Genomic DNA, 26,036 nt, shown 5'->3' on the forward strand with positions numbered 1-26,036 from the left:
TGAGACTTTTGAACTTTTCTTTCCAATTGAATTTTTAATCTAGCTTGTCTACCTAATTAAGTGAACTCCTTGGGAGGAGGGATTGCCTAGCCTTTTCTTTTTATGTAACACATGATGCTTGGCATAAAGCAAGTGTTTAATAAATGCTTTTTTATTCATTCATTCATTCTTTCATTCATTTGTTTCTTCATTCATTCATCCATTCATGTTATCCTCAAACAGGAACACCTGGAGGCTCTCACATCCACAAGGGATTCCTCTTTGACCTTAACTTTGCACTGGACCTCCTTCATCAAAGTGGAAAATAATTTAGGTAAGTATATCTTACGTTTTATGCCTGGCCTGATATTTATTGTCAGAGGATCATTACACAATGTTATCTTTGTTGTTACATCTCCCAAGGAATCTTGAATGATTTTATTATATGGTTGGGAATCACTTTGTTATAAAATGAGCATTTCGTCAAATTCAATTTTTTTCATCAAGTACAATGGGATATTATATTTTCTGTTTTCAGTCATTTATGAGAGGTAAAGGTGTGGTCCATTGTTGATCATCCTTTGTAAAATCCTACTAATTTCCTTTTAGTTTCTTCATCAAAAATGTTCTTAATTGTGAATAGCAAACCTTTTTTAAGAGTTTATATATGTAGACTGGTAGAAATATTAGAAATTGTTAATATTTTCCTTGTCGTATTTTTGGAAGCAATAAGATTAGAAATTTTTTCCCCCTTGTCTTTGATATCTTCTTTTTTTAGATTGTATAAGTTGGTCTCTCAATGTCCTCATAATTGTATTGCTTCTTGTATGTCTGAATCCTTCTGTAAATAGTTGATTCAATCCATTTTCTTTGACCATCTTTGTTCTACTTAATGCCATTTCTCTGTTCTTTATAGGCATTGGAGAGATCATGATATTAGTCTAAGCATAGTAATTCTACCATCCTTGATGGAGAAAACAGTTCATTGAAATAATTTTTTTCCATTTTTCTTATGTTTATGCTCCTGTTTCTGTTTTTATCCTTTTTGAATTTGTTTAGTTGAATATCTTGGTAAGCTTTCTTTAGAGTGCTTTTACTCTCTGTTGTTTCTCTCTTTTATGAGACAATATTGCTCATAATCACCGGCCATCCTATCTTTTAAGATATGAGGGGTATGGGTGAGACATGAATCATAATCTAGCAAAGGAGACTGAGAAGGAGTGCTCAATTAGATCAAAAAACTAAAGGCACTAACTAGTAGGGAGAGTTGGAAAGACTTCCTGCAAGAGTTGAGATTTGAGCTGAATTGAGAAGGAAGCCGGGCAAACAAAGAGAGAAGAGTGAGAGCATTTTAGGCTTATGGCACAAACAGTGCAAAAGTGCAAAGATGAGAGATAGCGTATGGTATAGTATTATATGTAAAGAATTTGCAAGAAGGTCAGTCCTGTCGAGATTGGAGAGTAAGTAGAAAGGAGTAAAGATTGTAAAGAAGTAAAAAAGGAATTTAAAAAAAAGTAAAAACAATTCAAAAGAGAAGAATAGGCAAGATTAGGAAGGAAGAACTAGAAGTTCGAAACACAGGAGCTTATTTTTGTGAAAAATAGGGAGTCTATGTAATTTTTTGAGTAGAAGATGAAATGATCATACCTGTGCTTTAAAAAAATCACTTTGCATCAGCTCATGTAAGTCCAAGTTTTTCTGAGAGCAACCTGTTCATCTTTTTTATAGCATATTAATATTCTTTTTTTTTAAATTTTATTTTATTTAATAATAACTTTATATTGACAGAATCCATGCCAGGGTAATTTTTTACAACATTATCCCTTGCACTCGCTTCTGTTTCGATTTTTCCCCTCCCTCCCCCTCCCCTAGATGGCAAGCAGTCCTATATATGTTAGATATGTTGCATTATATCCTAGATATAATATATGTTTGCAGAACCGAACAGTTCTCTTATTGCACAGGGAGAATTGGATTCAGAAGGTAAAAATAACACGGGAAGAAAATCAAAAATGCAAATAGTTCATATTTGTTTCCTAGTGTTCTTTCTTTGGGTGTAGCTGCTTCTGTCCATCATTTATCCATTGAAACTCAGGTCTCTTTGTCAAAGAAATCCACTTCCATCAGAATACATCCTCATACAATATCGTTGTCGAAGTGTATAATGATCTCCTGGTTCTGCTCATTTCACTTAGCATGAGTTCATGTAAGTCTCTCCAAGCCTCTCTGTATTCATCCTGCTGGTCATTCCTTACAGAACAATAATATTCCATAACATTCATATACCACAATTTACCCAGCCATTCTCCAATTGATGGGCATCCATTCATTTTCCAGTTTCTAACCACTACAAACAGGGATGCCACAAACATTTTGGCACATACAGGTCCCTTTCCCTTCTTTAGTGTTTCTTTGGGATACAAGCCCAATAGAAACACTGCTGGATCAAAGGATATGCACAATTTGATAACATTTTAGGCATAATTCCAGATTGCTCTCCAGAATGGTTGGATTCGTTCACAACTCCACCAACAATGCATCAGTGTCCCAGTTTTCCTGCATCCCTTCCAACACTGATCATTATTTTTTCCTGTCATCTTAGCCAATCTGACAGGTGTGTAGTGGTATCTCAGAGTTGTCTTAATTTGCATTTCTCTGATCAATAGTGATTTGGAACACTTTCATATGAGTGGTAATAGTTTCAATTTCATCATCTGAAAATTGTCTGTTCATATCCTTTGACCATTTATCAATTGGAGAATGGCTTGATTTCTTATAAATTAGGGTCAGTTCTCTATATATTTTGGAAATGAGGCCTTTATCAGAATCTTTAACTGTAAAGATGTTTTCCCAGTTTGTTGCTTCCCTTCTAATCTTGTTTGCATTAGTTCTGTTTGTACAAAGGCTTTTTAATTTGATATAATCAAAATTTTCTATTTTGTGATCAGTAATGGTCTCTAGTTCATCTTTGGTCACAAATTTCTTTCTCCTCCACAAGTCTGAGAGATAAACTATCCTATGTTCCTCTAATTTATTTATAATCTCGTTCTTTATGCCTAGGTCATGGACCCATTTTGATCTTATCTTGATATATGGTGTTAAGTGTGGGTCCATGCCTAATTTCTGCCATACTAATTTCCAGTTATCCCAGCAGTTTTTATCAAATAATGAATTCTTATCCCAAAAGTTAGGATCTTTGGGTTTGTCAAACACTAGATTGCTATAGTTGACTATTCTGTCTTGTGAACCTAACCTTTTCCACTGACCAACTAATCTATTTCTTAGCCAATACCAAATGGTTTTGGTGACTGCTGTTTTATAATGTAATTTTAGATCAGGTACAGCTAGACCACCTTCATTTGATTTTTTTCATTAATTCCCTTGAGATTCTTGACTTCTTATTGTTCCATATGAATTTTGTTGTTATTTTTTCTAGATCATTAAAATATTTTCTTGGAAGTCTGATTGGTATAGCACTAAATAAATAGATTAGTTTAGGGAGTATTGTCATCTTTATTATATTTGCTCGGCCTATCCAAGAGCACTTAATATTTTTCCAATTATTTAAGTCTGACTTTATTTGTGTGGAAACTTTTTTGTAATTTTGCTCATATAATTCCTGACTTTCCTTTGGTAGATAGATTCCCAAATATTTTATGCTATCAACTGTTAGAGTTCAAATGTTGGAGTTTGTTCTTCTCAAAGCACAGCCAGTTTAGAGGCTTGGAGCCCTTCGGATGTCTCCAAATCCAAAGGTTCTGTCCTTCAGCCTCTGACTCTGCTTTCTTCTGCCTCCAACCAAGACAGAGATGGAAGGTCTCTCTTATCTCCTTCTGGGGAGCCCAGCCACCAACTTGCCGCGGAGAGAGGGCTTCTGGCGTAGCTCCACTGAAATCCGTCAAAGTGTTCTCTGCAATAGAGTCGTTCCTTTCGAGTCCAGCACGATCAGCCAGCCAAGAGGAAAAAAATGTATTCTGGAATGGCTGTCTCGCCTTATATGTGAACCTTCTGAAAGAATGGGATTATGGGTTTTCTCCCATAGTGCTCTCTGGCCCAAAGAGCTTTAAGGTGTGGCCTCTCTTGAAGTTAGAAAGTGTACTTTGTGAAGCTAGCATACTTGTGGACTCCAATGAGTAAAGGTGGGAACACAAGCCTTGTCTTGATTAGTTCTACTTAGTACCTTGTTTCAGGTTCTGGCCAAAACAACTTCTTGTAAGATTAGATCAACTCTAATTACTTAGCAGTTAGTAAGGATTCCAACATCTCCCCCTTTCTTTTGTTTTAAAACATAGGGGGTTTCTGAGGGGGTACACATAAATCCATCAATATGGGCCAGAACTTTGTAACAGATATACATGGTATACATAAATCCATCAATATGGGAGGCATTATACATAATTTACATGAGCACATAGCAATATAACACAGGCTAGTAGTAATGTAACAAATAACAAGAATCAATCTGAAAATTTACACATGTCCATAAGTCCTAGAAACAGTCCAATAGGATTCCATTGTCCATTAGTTCATGTGCCAGGAATCTAATAATTCTTGTGAGCACAATCAGCAACAGAACCACCCGATATTTCTTGGGTCTTCTCCTTTGTTTCAAAGGTCTGCTCCATCTTTCTGCGATGGACAAGGCGAATGCGGCTCGTAGGCACCCATCTGATTCCTTCTCCATCTGTAGAGATGCAAGCAAATCCTCTCCCCCAAGCAGTTAGCCTATCTGGTCCCTTCCATTCACCACTTTCTGGGTCTCTCCACATCACCTGGCGATTATCTAAAGAGAGTGGAGCTGCTCGCACTGGACACTGCTCTTCTGGTGGGTTATAAAACCTGTCTGCTGGAGCCAGTGCATCTTTATCAAAGAGTAAAAAATTAATGGTATAGAGAATTTATCGCCCAGAGAAATAGATTTCATTTCTATAAATTCATATCCAAACCTTAAATATTTTTGATATGGATTTCATCAGAAATAGTTTTTATAAAGATGATTTTTCAAATACATGATTCCATCTTATATAATATTATGTTGCAAATAATACATTAATATATACTAATTACACATAATTACATATGATAATTATAATGCAGATTTTTTATGCAAAAGATTTTAATTTTTACATAATATAATCATAAACTTTCCAAATCATGAGTGTTTGAGAATTTAATGTTGCATTTTTTTCATAATGCATTTTATAAATATTTGGATTTTCAGTCCTTAAGAATTTATCATAGTATACAATATGAGATGTTTTCTCCAATTCTCCCAATAATTTTAAAAGATTAGATAGAGATTTGCAAATCTCAAATTTATTGCACATTAACATTCTGACACATTTTGTCCTCAATTATTTTCCATTTATCAATTTTCTAGTGTAGCATTAGATAGTTCATAAATTGTTGCTTTGTAGTACATTTTGACATCTGATGGTTCCTTGGATATTCTTGACATTTTATTCTTCATTTTGAATGGAATTTTTCTTTGTATCTCTAGCTCTTGGATTTTGTTGGTGGTGTATAAAAATGCTGAGGATTTATGGGGATTTATTTTGTATCCTGCTACTTTGCTAAAATTATGAATTATTTCTAATAGCTTTTTAGTAGAATCTCTGGTGTTCTCTAGGTATACCATCATATCATCTGCAAAGAGTGATAGTTTGGTTTCCTCATTACCTACTCTAATTCCTTTAATATCTTTCTCGACTCTTATTGCAGAGGCTAGTGTTTCTAATACAATATTGAATAATAATGGTGATAGTGGGCAACCTTGCTTCACTCCAGATCTTACTGGGAAAGGTTTCAGTTTTTCCCCATTGCATATGATGCTTACTGAAGGTTTTAAATATATACTCCTGACTATTTTAAGGAAAAGTCCTTTTATTCCTATGCTCTCAAGTGTTTTTATTAGGAATGGATGTTGGATTTTATCAAATGCTTTTTCTGCATCTATTGAGATGATCATATGGTTTTTGTTTGTTTGGTTATTGACATAGTCAATAGTTTTCCTAATATTGAAGCAGCCCTGCATTCCTGGTATAAATCCTACTTGGTCATAGTGTATTATCCTGGGGATGATTTTTTGTAATCTTTTTGCTAATATTTTATTTAAGATTTTAGCATCAATATTCATTAGGGAGATTGGTCTATAATTTTCTTTCTCTGTTTTCAGCCTACCTGGTTTAGGCATCAGTACCATGTCTGTGTCATAAAAGGAGTTTGCTAGGACTCCTTCAATCCCTATTTTTTCAAATAGTTTATTTAGCATTGGAGTTAATTGTTCTTTAAATGTTTGATAGAATTAACATGTAAATCCATCTGGTCCTGGGGATTTTTTCTTAGGGAGTTGATTGATAGTTTGTTCTATTTCTTTTTCTGAGATGGGACTGTTTAGGATATTTACTTCTTCCTCTGTTAGTTTGGGCAAGCTATATTTTTGGAGGTATTCTTCTATTTCATTTAAGTTGTCAAATTTATTGGCATAAAGTTGGGCAAAGTAACTCCTAATTATTGCTCTAATTTCCTCTTTGTTAGTGGCGAGTTCTCCCTTTTCATTTTTAAGACTAACAATTTGATTTTCCTCTTTCCTTTTTTTAATCAGATTTACTAAGGGTTTGTCTATTTTGTTGGTTTTTTCATAGAACCAAATCTTAAGTTTTATTAATTAATTCAATATTTTTTTTACTTTCAATTTTATTGATCTCTCCTTTTAGTTTTAGAATTTCAAGTTTAGTGTTTGACTGGGGGTTTTTAATTTGTTCCTTTTCTAGCATTTTTAGTTGCAAGCCCAGTTCATTGACCTTCTCTTTCTCTATTTTATACAAATAGGCCTCTACAGATATGAAATTTCCCCTTATTACCGCTTTGGCTGCATCCCATACATTTTGGTATGATGTCTCATTATTATCGTTTTCTTGGGTGAAGTTATTAATGTCTATGATTTGCTGTTTCACCCAATCATTCTTTAGTATGAGATTATTTAGTTTCCAATTATTTTTTGGTCTGCTTTCCCCTGGCTTTTTGTTGAATGTAATTTTCATTGCATCGTGGTCTGAAATGGCTGCATTTACTATTTTTGCCTTACTGCATTTGAGTTTGAGGTTTTAATGTCCTAATATATGGTCACTTTTTGTATAAGTTCCATGAACTGCTGAAAAGAAGGTGTACTCCTTTCTGTCCCCATTACATTTTCTCCAGAGATCTATCATATCTAATTCTTCTAGTATTCTATTTACCTCTTTGACTTCTTTCTTATTTATTTTGTGGTTTGATTTATCTAATTCTGAGAGTGCAAGGTTGAGATCTCCCACTATTATAGTTTTGCTGTCTATTTCTTCTTGCAGCTCTCTTAATTTCTCTTTTAAGAATTTAGATGCTACACCACTTGGTGCATATATGTTTAATATAGATACTGCTTCATTATCCATTCTACCCTTTAGCAAGATATAGTGCCCTTCCTTATCTCTTTTAATTAGATCAATTTTTGCTTTAGCTTGATCTGAGATCAGGATGGTTACCCCTGCTTTTTTGACTTCACCTGAAGCATAGTAGATTTTGCTCCAACCTTTTACCTTTAACCTGCATGTATCTCCCCGCTTCAGGTGTGTTTCCTGTAAACAACATATTGTAGGATTCTGGCTTTTAATCCATTCTGCTAACCACTTCCTCTTTATGGGGGAGTTTACCCCATTCACATTTATGGTTAGAATGACCAATTCTGTATTACTTGCCATCTTCTTAACCCCGGTTTATGCTTTTCTCCCTTCTTTCCCCCTTCCCTCCCTTTCCAGTATTAAGCTTGTGAGCACCACTTGCTTCTCACAGCCCTCCCTTTTTAGTATCCCTCCCCCCCCTTAGAGTTTCTCCCCCTATCTTACCCCTTTCCCTCCCAGTTTCCGTATTTCCTTCCACTTAGCTTATTCCTTCCCTTTTCACTTTTCCCTTCTCACTTTTCAATGAGGTGGGAGAAGTTTCACCATAGATTGAATATGTCTAAAATTTTTCTCTTAAAGCCAATTCTGAAAGCAGTAAAATACCCACTATATTCATCCCCCTCCATTCTTTCTCTCAGATATAATAGGTTTCCTTTGCCTCTTCATGAGATGTACTACCCCCACTTTACCCTTTTTCTGGTACAATGTCCTTTCCACATCTAGTTTCTAGAACAACGTATACATGTATTCTTTATACATCTTTATAGCTGAAATATAGTTCCCAAGATTAATCTTTACCTTTTTAGATTTCTCTTGAGTTCTGTAGATCAAACTTTTTGTTAAGTTCTGGCTTTTTCATCAAAAATAGATGAAATTCGCTTACTTCGTTGAATGTCCATCTTCTTCCCTAGAAAAAGATGCTCATTCTAGCTGGGTAAGTTATTTTTGGTTGCATACCAAGTTCCTTAGCCTTTCAGAATATCATATTCCAGGCCCTTCGATCCTTTAATGTGGATGCTGCTAGATCCTGGGTGATCCTTATTGTGGCTCCTTGATACTTGAATTGGGTTTTTCTAGCCGCTTGCAGTATTTTTTCCTTCGTCTGAGGGTTCTGGCATTTGGCCACTATATTTCTTGGTGTTTTGATTTTATGATCCCTTTCAGTAGGTGTTCAATGAATTCTTTCAATGTTTGTTTTACCCTCTGTTTCTATGACTTCTGGGCAGTTCTCTTTGATAATTTCCTGGAAAATAGTGTCCAGGCTCTTTTTTTCATCATGCTTTTCTGGGAGTCCAATAATTCTCAGATTGTCTCTCCTGGATCTGTTTTCCAGGTCTGTTGTGTTCCCAAGAAGGTATTTCACATTCTTTTCCATTTTTTGATTTTTTTGGATTTGCTTGACTGATTCTTCTTGTCTCCTCGAGTCATTCAATTCCATTGTTCGACCCTGATTTTCAATGAAGTGTTTTCTTCACTCACTCTTTTAAAATCTTTTTCTAATTGTCCCATTGAGTTCTTTTGTTGTATGGAATTTTTTTCCATTTTGCCAATTTTGTTTTTTAGAGAGCTATTTTCTGTTCCCAGTTCACTAATCCTATTTTTCAAGGATTTTATTTCTTTATCCACTCTGTCTTTAAATGACTGGGATGACTTCTCCAGACTCTTTTGCCAAGCCTCCCTCTGCTTTTCCCATTTTTCTTCTAGCTCCCTTGTGAGAGCCTTTTTAATTTCCTCCATGAGATTCATCTGTGCTGAGGAACAGAAGATCTCCTCCTTTGGGGATTCACCGGGGGACAGTCTGTTTTTAGTCTCCTCAGGATTTGGAGTCTCCTCTTTATTTGTATAGAAGCTGTCAAGGGTTAAAGTCCTCTTCAATTTTTTGCTCATTTTGTCTAAGAATCAAAGACAAACTAGCAAAGAAAAAAAGAAAAAACCCTTGAATGGAGGCTGCTTTCTTTGGGGGGGGGGTGTTACCGAGCTTCCTCTACAGACTGCGGGGGCAGCAGTGAGGCCCTAACAGGACAATGATGGCTGTGTGCTGAGCCTGTGCTCTGAGATCCGAGGGTGTGGTGAGACACTGTGGGGGAGGGGTGGCCAGGTCCCGAGAGACTCCAGCTGATTGGGGTTGTATTCTTCACCCCCTCCCCCCATCCCCCACCCCGGTGTTTTTGGCTTCTCTGCTGGGCTACTGACTTGGTCCCGGAGCAAAGTATCCAATCCTGTAGCAAAGCTCCCCCCGCAGAGACTGCTGTGATCACACCCCACCCCCTCTCCAGTCTGCTCAGTTCTGAGCTGCCTTCCTTGCTCTCACTGCCGCTGCCCTCAGCCTGCATTCGATCTAAAACCGTCCCCGCCCTCAAGCAAAAACAGACCTTTCCTGGCGAGTCTCAAGGATGGCTTCTCTTGGTAACTATTTGTAGGTTTTTTTTCAGTCAAGCATTAATTCAGAGGCTTGTAATGAAATGGATAGTGAGAGAAATGCGCAGAGGTTATGCAGCTGTGTGCCTCCTCTCCGCCATCTTGGCCGCAAATTAATATTCGATCACAGGTCACGTACCATAATTTGTTTAGTCATTCCTCAATTGATACATATCATCCTAATTTCAGCTCCCTACCATCAGAAAAGAACTGTTATAAATATTTCCATACATATAGACCATTTTCCCTTTTGTTTTTTATTTCTTTTTTGGATAGAGACCCAGTAGTGGCAATGCTAGGTCAGAGGAATACACTGTTTTATAGCCTTTTGAGCATAATTCCAAATTTCTTCTAAAGGATGGCTGAATGAGTTCACAACTCTTCCAACAGTGCATTAATGCCTTTTTTTCCCATATGCCCTCCAACATTTGTCATTCTCCTTGTTATTCTGTCATTTGTCATGTTAGCCAATCTAATATGTATGAGTTAATACCACAGAATTGTTTTAATTTGCATTCCTCCAATCAGTAGCAATTAGGTCATTTGGTGATAGAGAACTTTGATGACTTCATCTGGTTTGTATCTCTTCATTTATTAATTGGGAAATGACTTCTATTTTTGTAAATTTGACTCATTTCTCTGTGTATTTGAGAAATGAGACTTTGAGAGATGTGCTTCAAAATTTTTTCACAGTTAATATTGCTAAATGTATTTCCCTCTATTCTGTTTCCCCCCAATTATTCTATTCTCTCTCTTTTTACCTTGTCTCTCCTTAAAAAAAATTGCTTTTCTTCTGTCTCTTACTATAATCTGTCCTCCCTTCTATTACCACTGTCCTCTTCTCACCTCCTTTCCTTTTCTTATTTTCTTCCCCTCTTACTTTCCTCTGTGTCCATTTAAGTGTCTTTGTTATTCCCTTTTTGAGCTATTGAAACATTCATTTATTCCTTCTTAACCTCCCTCATCTTCTCCACTATAAAAGCTTTTTCTTGCTGCTTTTATGTGAGATTTTATTCCATTCTGCATCTCCCTTTCTATTTCTCCCAAAGTATTCCTCTTTATCATCCCTTAATTTTATTTTTTTAGATATCATCCCTTCATATTCAACTCACACTTGTGCCAAGAGAAGAAATAATTGAAGAAGCAAATTCCTGTAGTGGTAGTTGACCTCATCAACACAGTTAGAGACTTTTTTCTAGTGGTTGGGTACTATGGGGAAATAGGAATAAAGGAGGATGGCTGTGATAGTGGCATAATGGAGACCACTTAGGATTTTGAAGGTAAGAAATGAGAGGGTAAAGGATTTGAAGGTTAAGGACAGTGACTGTAAAAGTCAGCTCCTTAATGCTCACATGATGTAGGCAGGAAACTGAGATTAGAGTACAGGGAATGTGGTTTGCAAATAGCAGAGTGAGGGTGGTAGGGGGGGAGAGTCCAGAGACCGAAGTCAGAAAGAACAATAATAATAGCTATCATTTACATAGTATTTATTAGGTGTCAGAGAGGAGATAAAGGGAGAATGGCAGGACTAGAGATTGTAGTCAGAGTAATTTCAGGATTCTCAATGATGTAATTAGTATCCTTGTGTATAATGATGAGATCAAGAGTCTTACCATCTCTGTGTATGTCTGAGGTGAATTGAAGATGCAGGTCCTTGAATTTGAGCAGGTTGATAGGAGTCTGTGTCATTCAAAGGTCTATCAGTATATATGATGAAGTTCCCAAATATAAAGGCAGGAGTGGGCCTGGATAGGAAGACTTAGTTAACTGTCACCAAGATCTGACTTAGATGATTTATTTGGGTGGAATGAATTTTAGAGGAGAAAAAGTTAATAAATTATAATAATGGCATAGGGTCTGAGAAGAACAGTGAAAACCAGGAAGATGCTTTTTTCCTGGCCCAATGTTTTTACATCCCATACTTAGGAGAGTGGCTCCAGGGATAGTGTTTTCACGGAATCTTTGTGCTTGTAGTTTTTGTGTTGGGAAAAATAGAATTTAAATTCAGTTTTCTCTCTCTCTCTCTCTCTCTCTCTCTCTCTCTCTCTCTCTTTCTGGCTGAGGCAATTGGAGTTAAGTGACTTGCCCAGGGTTAAGTGTCTGAGGTCACATTTGAACTCGGGTCTTCTTGGACTTTGGGGCTGATGCTATATATTCACTGTACCAAGTAGCTGCCCCTTAAGTTCAGTTATTATGGCAGCAAATGTTAATTATGTAAATTATTTTTTAAACATATTTACTATTAACATGAAAGTATTTATTGGTAGAACATTACAAACATATTTTGAAGTGTGGAGAAATATATTGATAGATCAACAAATGAAGAAATAACTTCAAAAGGAAAAAATGAATTGATTGTTACCAGGTTTGTCTTCTTTTCATTTTTTTAGGTTTTATACTTGTATTTTTTGAAATTGTACCATTTCAAGTGTGCTAAGATTGAAAATAGTTGAAGGGGATTTTCTGCTGAAGTCTTTCTATATAAGGAAAAAATGGGTCCATGTTGGGGAAAATCACTTTAATTTTGTGCTTATGAATCATCATTTTATCTCTATAATTATTCTTTGATACCAGCACTATTATCCTTGCCTTTTTCTACTAGAAATGAAATCTTCATTGAAATTGATATGAGTTCTGTTTCAAAAATATCTGAAATTTTTTTGAATCAATCCGAAATTTTCCTTTTACATACTGATATTTATTTTCCTCTTTGTATAAGTTTTGTTTGTTTGTTTGTTTGTTTTTAAGGAAAAATTTATTCTTTTTTTTTAAATTTTATTTTATTTAATAATAACTTTGTATTGACAGAATCCATGCCAGGGTAATTTTTTACAACATTATCCCTTGCACTCGCTTATGTTTCATTTTTTCCCCTTCCTCCCTCCCTCCACCCCCCCCCCCCAAGATGGCAAGCAGTCCTATATATGTTAAATATGTTGCAGTATATCCTAGATATAATACATATTTGCAGAACCCAACAGTTCTCCTGTTGCACAGGGAGAGGAAAAATTTATTCTTATCAGGATGCTTTTCTGTTAAAAATCAGCCTCTCATTTTGCATGCTGATAAATAGATGTAATCCTGTGTCTTGTCTTTTATTGTTAAAACAGCATGCTTAGAAAACTTTGTTTATGTGAAATTCACCAGAGGATCTTTTTATTCATTATGTTTCTTGGATAAGGCTTCCTGAGTCTTATATCAAAAAGGTTTTTATCTTAGTGCCATGTAAACTATGGAATTCCAGTGGAGTTGCTGAAGAAGGAATTATTTCAGTTTTTGTATTTGAAGCCCAGAATATTATATGTCTGTCACATAGTGGATGCTTAATGAATATTTGTTGATAATATATGGCACTTGGCTTAGTGTGAGGCTGCTTTAGAAATGCTTACTGATTGATATGTTTTTGTAATACTATATTTTTAGAGTTTATATTTTATACAAATAAGATTTCACTTGCTTTTAAAAATGAAACATACATGGATGGGTATGATGGAAAACTCTGGAAGGAAGGAAGATAATTATTGAAAGCAATATGAGTTAGTAATATTGTGTCAGTATGTGAAGAAAAATTCACCCTCTTTTGGAAATGTTTCACAAAGAAAATAACATATAAAATCTAAGAAGTAATTTTTTTTTCTGTACTCTGAATTTTGATGTTCTTAGAATGCAATATCCAGTTTTGGCTGCCACACTTTTAAAATAGAACAGCAACAAAAGTGGTCAAATGGAAGACCTTTTATTTTTGAGAGAAAGTTTAAAATAATTGGTGTTGGTGACTTTAGAGAAGGTAAAGATAGAAATGATTGAAATACTGCTTACAACCATATAAAATTTTTTTATATGGGAGAATAAATGATGATTTCTTTTCCATGTTGATTGAAACAAGATAAAGTAGACAGATTAAAATGGGGGAGATTCCTTTTGGATATTAGGAAATCATTCATTCAACAAACATTAAGTTTCCACCCTGTGCAAAGAAAGCATTGTGCTTCTTGCTGGGGAAACAAAAGATATGACACAGATTTTGTTGTTAAGAAGTTACTACATTAATAGGTAGAAAGGTATATGCATAAGTCATTCTACCAGTTAGATTGAAGTAAATGCAAGGAAGTCTAGACAAAGTGTTAGAAGAAAATTGAAGAAGAGATCACCGGTATAGGAATATGGTAGGCTTCTGACTCAGAAGGAATTTGATTGAAGATTAAAAAGTGCTTGTTGGAGGGATTGGTACAGTACAAGGCCTAAAGAATAATCCAGTTTGACTGTAATATAAAGTATATGAGAAGGGGAGAATATGAATGAATTAATGAATGAATGTAGAACATGTATTAAGTGCTCACTTTGTATAAAGTACCCTCCTAAGTGCTAGAGTTACAAAGTAGGGATACAAAGAGAAAAACGAGATAGTCCTTGCTCTCAGAAGAGACTAATCTGAGATTGATTAAGAAAACTAGCATGGAGCATCTGAAATGTCAGAATGAAGAATTTATGCTTTATTCAGCAGGCAGTAAGGAGTCATTAAAGATTTTTCATTAGAGGAATGCTATGATGTGAGAAGTACTTTAGAGTACACTTCTTAAACCTGAACTTGACAATTAGAAGTGGCCTATAAAATTCCCAGTGAAAAAGTTATTGGGAAGTGTTTAACAATATAATACAGTACAGCCATATGTAATGCTTATTGACTTAAAAATTTTAAGTCAATATGCAATTTTAGGGATCCATTTCTATTGGAATTTGTTACCAGTGCTTTAAAGGACTTAAATACTGGTAATGAGAAGTGAAAGATTTAGCAATTACAATTCTGTTGAATATGTCTTAGTAAGGTAATTAAAACCATACAGACGTTTAGAAATACTGAGCCTAGCACTCTGGGTGAAGTTAGATTTGGAGATATAAATTTAGGAGTGATCTTCACAGAAATAGATTATTATTGAAACTGTGTGAAATGGAGTGAAATAATTAGACGTTGGTGACAAAATATTGGACAGTTATGGATTATTAGATTTTCTATTTCTTTATAAGAAATTACAATTATTTTGGATGGCCTAACATGAAACCTATTTGAAGGTAGTTGGTTGGACTAGACAATATCTTAAGATTTCTTTTTACTCTTATTATTTGTTAATTTTTCTGATTTAATTACACTGAGGAGTTAATTTATTCATTTGTGTTTTTTCTAAAAGAAGAATTTAAAGAGTTTAATTTTGATATAGAGTAATTGATTTTGAGTTTGATTTCAGATTTTTAGAAGGAAGTAATATAGATCATTGAAGTTTTTCCTGTTCTCTCAAGTTTTCTGATTTTTAGCATTTAATATATAAAATATGTCTTTCTATATTGCTGTTTTTAAAATTAATGTTCATTTATTTAATTTATTGAATATGTCTTAGTAGGGTAATTAAAACCATACAGACATTTAATAAATAAAAATTTTTAATTTTTACTTATAAAAGCTTTATTGAAAATAACTTTCAGAAAATGGTTGGAAAATTGCAGCTTTATATCTCGTGTGTGTTATAAACAGGATCTCTTAATAAAGATTTGTTTGTGTTTATTCTCTGGAAATGTAGAAGGCCAGAACTCTGGAGAAGTATACTTGAAATAAGTTGTTAACTCAGTGGAATTGATGAGATAATGGTTCTCTAGTTCACATATATCTAGTATGATATAATGATATAATTGTTCTAGTTTGATATAATGATATAATCACTCTAGATTGGCTTATACTCAGTATACCAATTGTAATAGGGTATTTAAAGGCTAAGAAAACTGGGTACAAAGTCAGACTCAGACTGAGACTGGTTGAGATTGGCAGACTGTCAGACTGCTGGAGGAGACTGGGTCAGACTATGACAGACACAGACTGAAGGAGACAATAAAGACTTTGGATTCTATTCTTGTCCATCCTCGTGGTGACTCACCTGCTGAGACCAAGGACCTTCCAGAGGACCTACATAAAGCTAGCCTGGATGTTACATTTTGCCACCTGTGGCTTTCACTAGGTGAGTGGTCTTATTTCTTGGTTGGGACTTAGTGGATGGCAGTCTCTTAGGCTTCCCATTGGCTGCTATAGGTTTAGGTTCCTCCTGCTCATATTCTCTGACTCATCATGCTCTGACTCTGTCTGACAACATTCCAGTGATTCTGCTTCTTCCTCATTCAAGTGTTCTTGGTCTGCTCTGTGGCCTCTGGGTCCCTTGACTACCTGTTCTGATTTGGCTTATTCAGTAGGTGTGGTACAAAGAATTGTCACAGCCCAAATAAAATTTGTAACTTCTAATATAGATCAGCTCTTTAAGGAACTTTTGAAGTGAGAAAACATCCAGGTAAGATTTATATCTTCCTCTCTCATAGTGGACTTCCAGGTCCTATTTTTGATGGTAATTCAAAGGCAGATAGCCTTCTAACCATTTTGGCCAATACTTCTTTATTTCAGGTAGCCTAAGAATCTCATTCTAAATATCATTAGGCTGCTCGAGTTTTACGTTTACAATTTGGAATAACAAGAGAGGAAGTTAGGAGCATAGTAAGAGCCTTTACAGCTTGCCTCCCTTTCCACGCTCCTACACTGCCTCCAGGGAAAAACCCTTGTGGTTTGCGACTCAATAAAATTTGGCAAATGGATATGACCCATTATAAATCTTTTGGTCGTCTGTCTTTTATCCATGTTGTAGTAAACACCTTTTCAGGATTCACTTTTGCAGTACCAGCAGCAAAAGAGACAGCCCAAGTGGTCACTGAATTCCTTATCCAAGCATTTGCAATTATGGATGTGCCACAAGCAATAAAAACAGATACTGGACCTGCATATACTTCTAAACAGTTTGCACACCTTTGTGCACAGTATCAGATTTTACACACCATTGGCATACCCTTTAATCCTCAAGGACAGGCAATAGTAGAGAGGAGAAACAGACATCAACACACGCCTCCAAAAACAAAAGAAAGGGAGAGCCACAAAGAACTCTAGAGAACTTTTAATTTTTTGATTTTCAATAAAGATGCACTGGCTCTGGCAGACAGGTTTTATAACCCACCAGAAGGCAGTGTCCAGTGTGAGCAGCTCCACTCTCTTTAGATAATTGCCAGGTGATGTGGAGAGACCCAGAAAGTGGTGAATGGAGGGGACCAGATAGATTAATTGCTTGGGGAAGAGGGTTTGCTTGTATCTCTACAGATGGAGAAGAAATCAGATGGGTGCCAATGAGCCATATTTGCCTTGTCCATCAGAGAGATGAAGATGATCCTTGAAACAAAGGAAAAGACCCAAACATCACGTGGTTCCACCTCCGACTAGGTGTGCCACTGAAAAAGCTGACTCATGAACATCAAAAATTGTTGATGAGACTTCTGCAAGCCTTCAAAACCTGCAGGAATTATTGGATTCCCTGACACATAAAGTAATGGACAATAGATTGGTTTTGGACTACCTCTTGGCTGCTGAAGGAGGTGTATGTGTGATTGTTATTTATATACCCTCCTTCTAGGATTTATGGACATGTATAATTCCTCATGTTGCTTCATGTTGTTTGTTACATCACTACTGGCCTATGTTATATTACTAAGTGCTTGTGTAATACCTCTCATGCTGATGGATTTATGTATACTTGTTTCAAATAAGACCCTTCAGTGCAGAGGAAATCTGCTAACAATATCTGGTTTGGTGTGCTCACCTTCCTGAGAAGTCAGGGAGGGCATGACCACCTTTGTTCTAAAATGGAAGAATTGTCAGAATGGCTCAGTATTTACCTTTTTTGATATATGTTATGAAGAAAAGCTCTACAAGATTATTGGCACTCTAAATAACCTTACAAGTTACTTTGAAGTATTCATACAGGAGATAGGTACAAATGAGACAATAAGCTCATGAGTCAACTTAAAAATTTAGTCTAAAACTCTATAAGAGGCGTCTTTCCTTAATTATACCTTTGAATGTTAAGTAGAAATTGATCTATATATACTTTTCTATTGCTGTATCTATACAACTATAGAGTATTTTTATAGGAGTAAGAGGATTTGTCTCTTCCATTTTAAAGTAATTAAAAGCAGTTTTTGATGGAATAACAATGAGAAAGGAAAGAATCTGACTGAAAATACTGGCCCATTAAAAGCATAGAAGAAAAAAAAAATTAAAAGTGTTTTTTTGTTTGTGTTTTTTTTGACTGAGTACCAGATTATGATATAATAATTAGTGAGCTACATATTAGGGACATAGAATTACATTCATAGAATCAGATCCTTATAAGTTCATTTGCCCCAAGTATTGAATTATCAAATGCTCCAAATGATATAAAATCAAACTTATCATTGAGCCTATTATACTAGCTACTATTTATGGATTTTTTAAAATAAATTTTTATTGATAACTTTTGTTTTTAAGTTGCTTACATTTTTATTCTGTCCTCTCTCATCTCCTTATTGAGAACCATCCTTTATAATAAAAAAAAATTTAAAAGGAGGAAAAAGTTCAGTAAAAATAATCGGGATATTAGAAAAGTCTAATGTTTTGCATTTCACATTCATGATTTCCCCAATCTCTACAATTAAGGCAAACAGAGGTATGTTGTCATTGAGTTTCATTAGAGTCAAGTATGATTGCTAAAATTATGTATTCTTCAATTTTTAAAATTGTTATTGTTATTTCCATTGTGTTTGCCTGTCTGTCTCAGTTTTTCTCTGTTTACATTCACATATTTATATATACACACACGTATATATTTAGTTTTTATGCTTACCTCACTTTGCATTAATTTATGTAAATTTTTCTTCTTTTTTTGCATTCATGATATTCATTATTTCTTCCAGAACAATAACATTCTACTCTGTAATATTTTGTTACATATGCTACAGTTCATTTAATTATTCCATAGTTGTGGTGTTCTCTTCTTTGTAAAATATAATGATTTTTTGGGAGCAGGTTTCTCGGGGAGGTTTTCTAGAGGCAGCCTTAGTTTCCGTTGCAAGTAATAGTCACTTCAAATACAGCCAGGTGTTAAAATCCAAACATTTATTTTCTCCTTCCAAATCTTATCTCTTTCTTTGGGCCGGGTTAGCTTTCTTAGAGGCCTCTGTCCCTCCTTGGTTCCAAGGGCTTTTGCAGCTTGTCTTTTGACTCTTCCAGCTTCTGCCTCTAGCTCAAATCCAACTCAATCTCCTCCACTGTCTGACTGACTGACTGACTGAAGCTCTAAGAGCTTCTTATATATGATCTCTTAAAGGTGTGAACCCAAAGGTTGACTTCTCCTCTGAGAGTGGGATTATGGGAGGTGTGAATTCACAAAGTTACAAAGTTTTGCGGATCTCCCTTATTTGTGAACTCCAGTGTGTGAATTCTCAAAGGTGTAAACTCAAGCATTGTTTCTACCAATTCCAGTGAGTTATCACCTTGTTTCAAGTTCTGGCTCATAACACATAATCATTGGGCATCTTCTTGGTTTTTAGTTCTTTGCCACTGTAAACATTGCTGCTTTTCTTTTTGACATTGGTCTTGTTGCTATATATGGCTAGCAATAAAATCTCTGGGTCAGAGGGTGTGAAAATATACTTTATGTAGTTATAAAATGCATGATAAAATGATTGGACAAATTTATAGCTCCACCAACAATGCATTAGATGCCTCTCTTTCTACAACCTCTCCAACATTGAATATTCTTCTTGCCAATTTTCTGGGTATAAGATGAAACCTGAAGCTTGTTTAAATTTGAAATTTTCTAATTATTGGTTATTATGGATGATTATATGGTTGTTAATAGTTTACAGTTTTTCTCTTGAGAACTGTTCTTATCTTTTGACTAGTTCTCTATTGGTGAATGACTAACATTCCAATTAGTGTTTGTGAATCTTGGATTTTAGATTCTAATAAGAGATATTTGATGCAAAGATTTTCCTCAGTTTACTTTCCAGTCTTGTCCTGTATAATGTCAGTTTGCTTTGTGTTAAACACTTTAAAATTTTATATAATAAAAATAATCTGCTACATTTTGTAATTTGTTCTGTCTTTTGATTGGTTAGTAATTCACTCTTAACTGTGAAAGGGACACAATTTTCTTCTAATTTTTTGATGGTATAATTTTAATGTTCAGGTCTTATGGCCTTTAAAAAATTTATTCTAGAGGGTGGTGTAGATTGTTGGCCAAATTTAATTTTTGTCAGGTTATTTTTCACTTTTTTTTATTGGTTTTTGTCACTTAAGGCCAGGTAAATTATGTTTTCAGGCTGATTGAATATCAGTGAGTTACTGAATTCAGTAATTTCTTATTCTTTCTGATTTAGTCTGTTCTGTCTTTTATGTTTATATTTTATAACCATACCAAATGGTTTATATTTTGATTTGAGGTCTATAAGTTTCATTTTTCCTTTATTATTATCTTTATTTAGTATTTTCTTTAATTTTCTAGATCTTTTGTTTTTGTAAATGAATTTATTTGTTATTTTTGTGTAACTCTGCAAAGTATCCTTTTGGCAGTTTGGGATAACACTGAATATGTAAATTTATTTTGCTAGTATTTCTAGCCATAACAGTGAATATTTCTGTCATTATTTACATTTGTTATTTCTATAAGGAGCATTTTACAGGATTGAAAATGGTTTGGTAGATGGACTTTCAGATATCATAGTTATTTTGAATGGGATTTTTCTTTCTATTTCTTTCTCCTGTATTGTTTTTTTAATTGCTGTGTAGAATGCTGTGGTTTTTTTTTTTTTTTTTTTTTTTTTTTTTTTAAGGATCATTTTGTAGCCTGAAACTTTACTGATGCTATTGTCTCAGTTAGCGTCTTTGTAATTTGTTCAAGATAGTCTTAGTCAAGTATCACATTATCATTAAATACACAGTTTTATCTGTTTGCCTTGCTTTGCCTTTTAATTTCTTTTGTATTATGGCTATTGGTAGAATTTCTAGAACCAGGTTAAGTAATATTGAGCAAAATGAACAAACTACCAACCAGATTTCATAGGGCTTCTCATTAAGCATATTTCATACTAGTAGTAAATGACAATATTCCTCCTCTGCCTAACTGGAAACCATTTGTTTCCCTCTGAGGTCAGCAAATTTCCCTCTGGTAAGATAGCATATCTGTCAGCCAACAACATTTCACTCAAGTGAACATGGCTAATGTTACAGTCTCTGGTTTGGGGAAAGCAGGAACATTGTCTTGGTTGTGACTCAAGGTCAGACTAAAGGGTGGGGTCCTATAAGTTTCTCATTTTAGCTATAGATTTTAACTGGTAATATTCAAATTCTTATTGGTGGTCAGTGACCTTATTGATTTTTTATTTAATTTAATTGGAATATGATGAAATATACTGAAGAAACCTTTTTATCATATTTTATTAGTAGTCTCTTCTTTTTTGAGGGCTCATGTTTGAGTTGTGTCTGAACGCAAATAATGTTGTTTATCAACTATTACACATGTTTCTTTTAATATTGAAAAAAAAAAGTTAGGAAAAACAAATACTAAAATACTTCGTTACAAAATGGTGGCCCAATGTAAAATGGTGTTAATTATGTCAAGATAATTATATACTAACCCTCTGGCTGCTGGCTATTCTTGAAGCCATCTAGGATAGCCTGTAATTAATATTATAATTATGATGAATATAATCAAATAATAATTCCAAACATGTGGTATTTACATTGCTTAGAGTTAGAATAAGTAGTAAGACCAACATCGAAACCATACTTAATATTAAACATAATTAAGTATGTTTGTAATAATGCATCTTTCCAATTCTTTGTGGTCTTCGTGGCAATGTCTCTGCAGACCAAATATATAGTATAGGGCAGCTCTGTTTGATGTATTGTTATCTCAATTAGGATGTAAGCTCCTTGAGGGAAAGGAATTTCTTTTTTTGCTTGTTACTTGTATTCCAATTCTTAGCCTTAACTTAGAGAGATGATGCCATGACTTGCAAGTGAGGACAGACTCTACAAAGTCAATAGCTTCATTTTTCTCCTCCAAAGCCATCTGGGTGCAGTAGCAAGATATATATTAGCATGACTGGAGATGGCCCTGGATACATTAGGAGACCTTGGTCTTTTTTGGATTTAAGACATGGCTCTTAACAGAGATATCTAATTGGTAAGCCTCAAAGTATCTTAGGAGGTTTCAGCAATCTAAAAAAAATATTCAGTCTTTTGGACAGAGTACCCACAAGTAAGTGTATGATACTTTATGAAGAAAGAAAAATACATACACATATATGTATATTTAAAATAGTATTTTATTTTTTCAAGTATATATAAAGATAGTTTTCAGCATTCATTTTTCTAAAACTTTGTGTTCAAAATTTTTCTCCTTCCTTTATCTCCCCCCTCCCCAAGATAGAGAGAAATCTGAAATAGGTTAAATATGTGTAATCCTTTAAAATATTTCCATATTTGTTGTGTTGTACAAGAAAAATCAGACCAAAAGGGGAAAAATGAGAAAGAAAAAAACAAACACATAAAAAGATGAAAATTCTATTCTTTATCTGTCTCCACAGTTTTTTCTCTGGATGTGATTGGCGTATCCATTCCAAGTCTGTTGAAATTGGCTGAATGACCTTATTGTTGAAAAAGCCAAGTCCATCACAGTTGATCATCACATCTGATACTGTGTACAGTATTTTCCTAGTTTTAATCACTTCACTCAGCATCAGTTCATGTAGGTCTTTCCAGGCTTTTCTGAAATCTGCTTGCTCCTTGTTTCTTATAGAACAATAACATAACATTCCCTTCATGTATTTTGACTTACTCAGCCATTCCCCACAAGCTATAGTGAAGAAAACACAAATTTTGGCTCGAGGTTAATGAAATAAAAGATATCATGTTTTCCCCTACCAATTTCATTTACCCTATTAAGAACATTTACAATAAAACTCAAAAGCAATCTCCAAAGCACTGAAAGTTAAGAGGCATACCAATTTAAACAAACTAAAGCTTCACCTTAACACTAGTAAAATTGTCAAGGGGGATAGATTAAAAAGGATCTGTGAATAACATCAACTTGCACCAACAGCAACTCACAATTACCCTGTTATAGTAGTAGCTATGTCCTAGGAAATTGTTTGAGGTGCATTGAGGTGAAAGTCATACACCTAATAATATAAATCTGAGGCCAAATTTTAAGTCAGTTTTTCCTATCAGAAATTATAAAAGAAAAAAAAAAGTTCTGGAGGAGTGATAGGTAATAAGGCAGGCACACTGACATGGTATTGATGAAACTTTGGATTGTTTTAGCCATTCTGGAAAACTTTGGAGCTCTTCATAGGATAATTGATCATAGATGTAGAGGTAAAGGGAATCTTAAAAAGTGATTTGGTTCAGTGGGGTCAAACTCAAATAGAAAGTGGGACTATTAAATTATACATACAAATTCCTATGGGCTGCATATTAATTTAGAAAACCACATGTTAATTTTTGTCTACCGTATATACTAGAGTATAAGCCGAGTTTTTCTGCCCAATTTTTGGGCAGAAAATCCCCTCCTCGGCTTATACTCGAGTCACTAGATAAAACATGTGTAAATATCCCTTTGAATGTCCCCCTGCTGTGTAGTATACAGTGCGAGTGCTGACTGTGATACTACAGGGCCGGCCGTTGCTACGGTGATGCGGCTGTTCCTGTAGTATCACAGTCGGTAACTGGACTGTATACTAATGCTGGCAACTGCTCTACATACATATACCGGCACCCGCTCTCCTCCTCTGCGGGCACTGGTGCACTACCTAAACTTACTGATATAATAAGTTTTCCCAGATTTTTGGGTTAAAATTAGGGGCCTCAGCTTATATTCGGGTCGGCTTATACTCGAGTATATACAGTATGTAAAATTTATATTTTAATTTTATTAAATATTTTATGATTGCATTTGATTGCTTATCAGGCTACATTAGGAATGTGGGTGACCACATGTAGGTACATGTTTGATGCTTCTGATTAGTCCCACTTCCTTCATTTTACAAATGGAGAAAATTTGAGGCTCAGAGATATTAAGTGACTGCTCAAGGTCACATAGCTATTAAATGTTATAGGAATTTGAAGCTAAGTCCTCTTATTCCAAATTCAGAACATTTCCTACTGTATTACATATCCTTTGACTCATTGATTCTACTATTGGGAATGTATCCAAAGGAGATGGAAGACAGAAGGTCGTCCTATATTTTATGAAAGTATTCATTGCAGAACTTTTGGTGTGGCAATGAAACTGGAGTCAATGTTTAATTAAACTACTTAATTCCCATTAATTGAGGAATGGCTGATTGCTATGGTATATAAATGTAATGGCCTATTATTGTATCTTTTATTGTTGTTCAGTCATTAGTTGTGTTCAGTACTTTGTGACCCCCATGGACCGTCCATCTCATCCTATACCATCCCTTTTTACTTTTCCCTTTAGTTTTTCCCAGCATCAGGTTCTTTCAGTAATTTCTGTCTTCTTATTATGTAGCCAAAGAACTTAAGCTTCAGCTTCGGTGTTTGATCTTTAGCAGTGAATAGTATTTCTTTAAGTATTGATTTATATGCTTTTTTTGTTGTCCAAGGGAATCCCAGAAGTCTTCTCCAGCATCACAATTTGAAAAATTTTGTTCATTGTGTGGTACTCAGCTCCTAGTCATATATTGCTACTAGAAAAGTCAGAGCATTGACTGAATAAAACTTTATCAGCAAGGTAGCATCTCTGCCATTTGGTATGTTGTCCAGATTTGTCATAGCTTTCCTTCCAAGAAGTAAGTGTATTTTAATATTGTAGCTGAAGTTGCCATTTACAATGATCTTTGAGTCCTAGAATGTAAGTTGGGACAGTGCTTCCATTTCTTCTTCTTCTGTTTGCCAGGAAGTAATGAAACCAATTGTCAAAATCGTATTTTTGATGTTAAGCTTCAATACTTTTTTTCCCCTACCTTCATCAAGAGACTTTTTGATTCTTTACTTTCTTTCATCAGAGTGGTATCGTCTCTATATCTGAAATTGTTGATACTTTCATACTCTTTTCTTCTACCTTCATCAAGAGACTTCTTGATTCTTTACTTTCTATCATCAGAGTGGTATCCTCTGTATATCTGGGATTGTTGATATTTTTCTCCCAGCATTCTTTATTCTGGCCTTTGATTTGTGCAGCTTGGCATTTCATGTGATATACTTTGCATTTATAAAATTAAATAAAGGGATAATATATGGCTAACCACATGGTACTTTTTTTTCTAGTCCTAAACCAGCCAGTTTGGTTCTTAACTAATGCTTGTTGGCTTATTTGCAAATTCCTCAAGAAAAAAGTAAGATGATTTGGTACTACCATCTCTTTGATAACTTGCCACATTTTGTTTTGATCCACGTTGTCAAAGGCTTTTGTATAGTTAGTGAAGAAGTATTTTTTCTTCAGGCACTTCTTTGCTTTCTCCATAATCCAACAAATGTTGGTGCTTTGGTTTCTAGTTTCTTTGCGTCATTGAAAATCAGTCAGTTCTTCTGATAATTCTTGGTTCACATATTGCCAAACTCTAGCTTACAGGATCTTAAGCATAACTATGCTGGCGTATGAAATGGATGCAACAGTTTGATAATTTGAAAATTTCTTGGTATTGCACTTTTTTAGAATTGGGATGTAAACCAATTTTTTCAAATATAATGGTCACTATTGAATTTTCCTCGTTCACATATTGGGTGCAACACTTTAATAGTATCATCTTTTGAGCATTTTAAATAACTCAGCTAGAATTATATCACCTCCACTAACCTTATTGTTAGCAATGCTTCCTAAGGCCCACTTGATTTCATTCTCCAGGATATCTGGCTCTACATCAGAAACTATACCATCTTGATTATTGGGAATATTGAGGTCTTTCTTGTATAGTTCTATTGTGTATTCTTGCCAACTCCTCTTAATCTCTTCTACTGTTGTTAAGTAATCCTACCATGTTGATCATGCCCAATTTTGCATGAAATAGCTTTCATTTGATAGCTTGATAGCTTTCATTTTCCTGAAAAGACATCTTGTCTTTCCTATTCTATTGTTTTTTATTTCTTTGAACTACCTTCTTATTTTTCCTTGTTATTATTTGGTTTTTTGCTTTCTGTTGGGCATCTCTTTCCCTTTCTCCTTTTCCTTTTGCTTTCCTGACAAAACTCTATACTCTCTGCCCAGCTTCATGTTGCATTTTAGTAAATTAGAAAACAAAGAATTCAGAGAAGCACTGGAACAGCTGTAGGAATTCATGCCA

The 26,036-nt window shown here is 34.7% G+C and overlaps 1 protein-coding gene across 1 annotated transcript in view; it reads left to right on the forward strand.

Annotated features, from left to right (window-relative positions):
• The first annotated feature begins 243 nt into the window (after positions 1–243).
• The window catches only part of ARHGAP32 (Rho GTPase activating protein 32), a 417,059-nt gene continuing 391,266 nt past the window's right edge, over positions 244–26,036 (forward strand). The window contains exon 1 of the mRNA XM_051986687.1: positions 244–313. The gene's annotated coding sequence lies outside the window, so the exon portion shown is untranslated. The remainder of the gene's footprint in view (positions 314–26,036) is intronic.

Source organism: Antechinus flavipes, chromosome 3 (genome assembly GCF_016432865.1).
Source record: "Antechinus flavipes isolate AdamAnt ecotype Samford, QLD, Australia chromosome 3, AdamAnt_v2, whole genome shotgun sequence".
Lineage (NCBI taxonomy): Eukaryota > Metazoa > Chordata > Mammalia > Dasyuromorphia > Dasyuridae > Antechinus > Antechinus flavipes.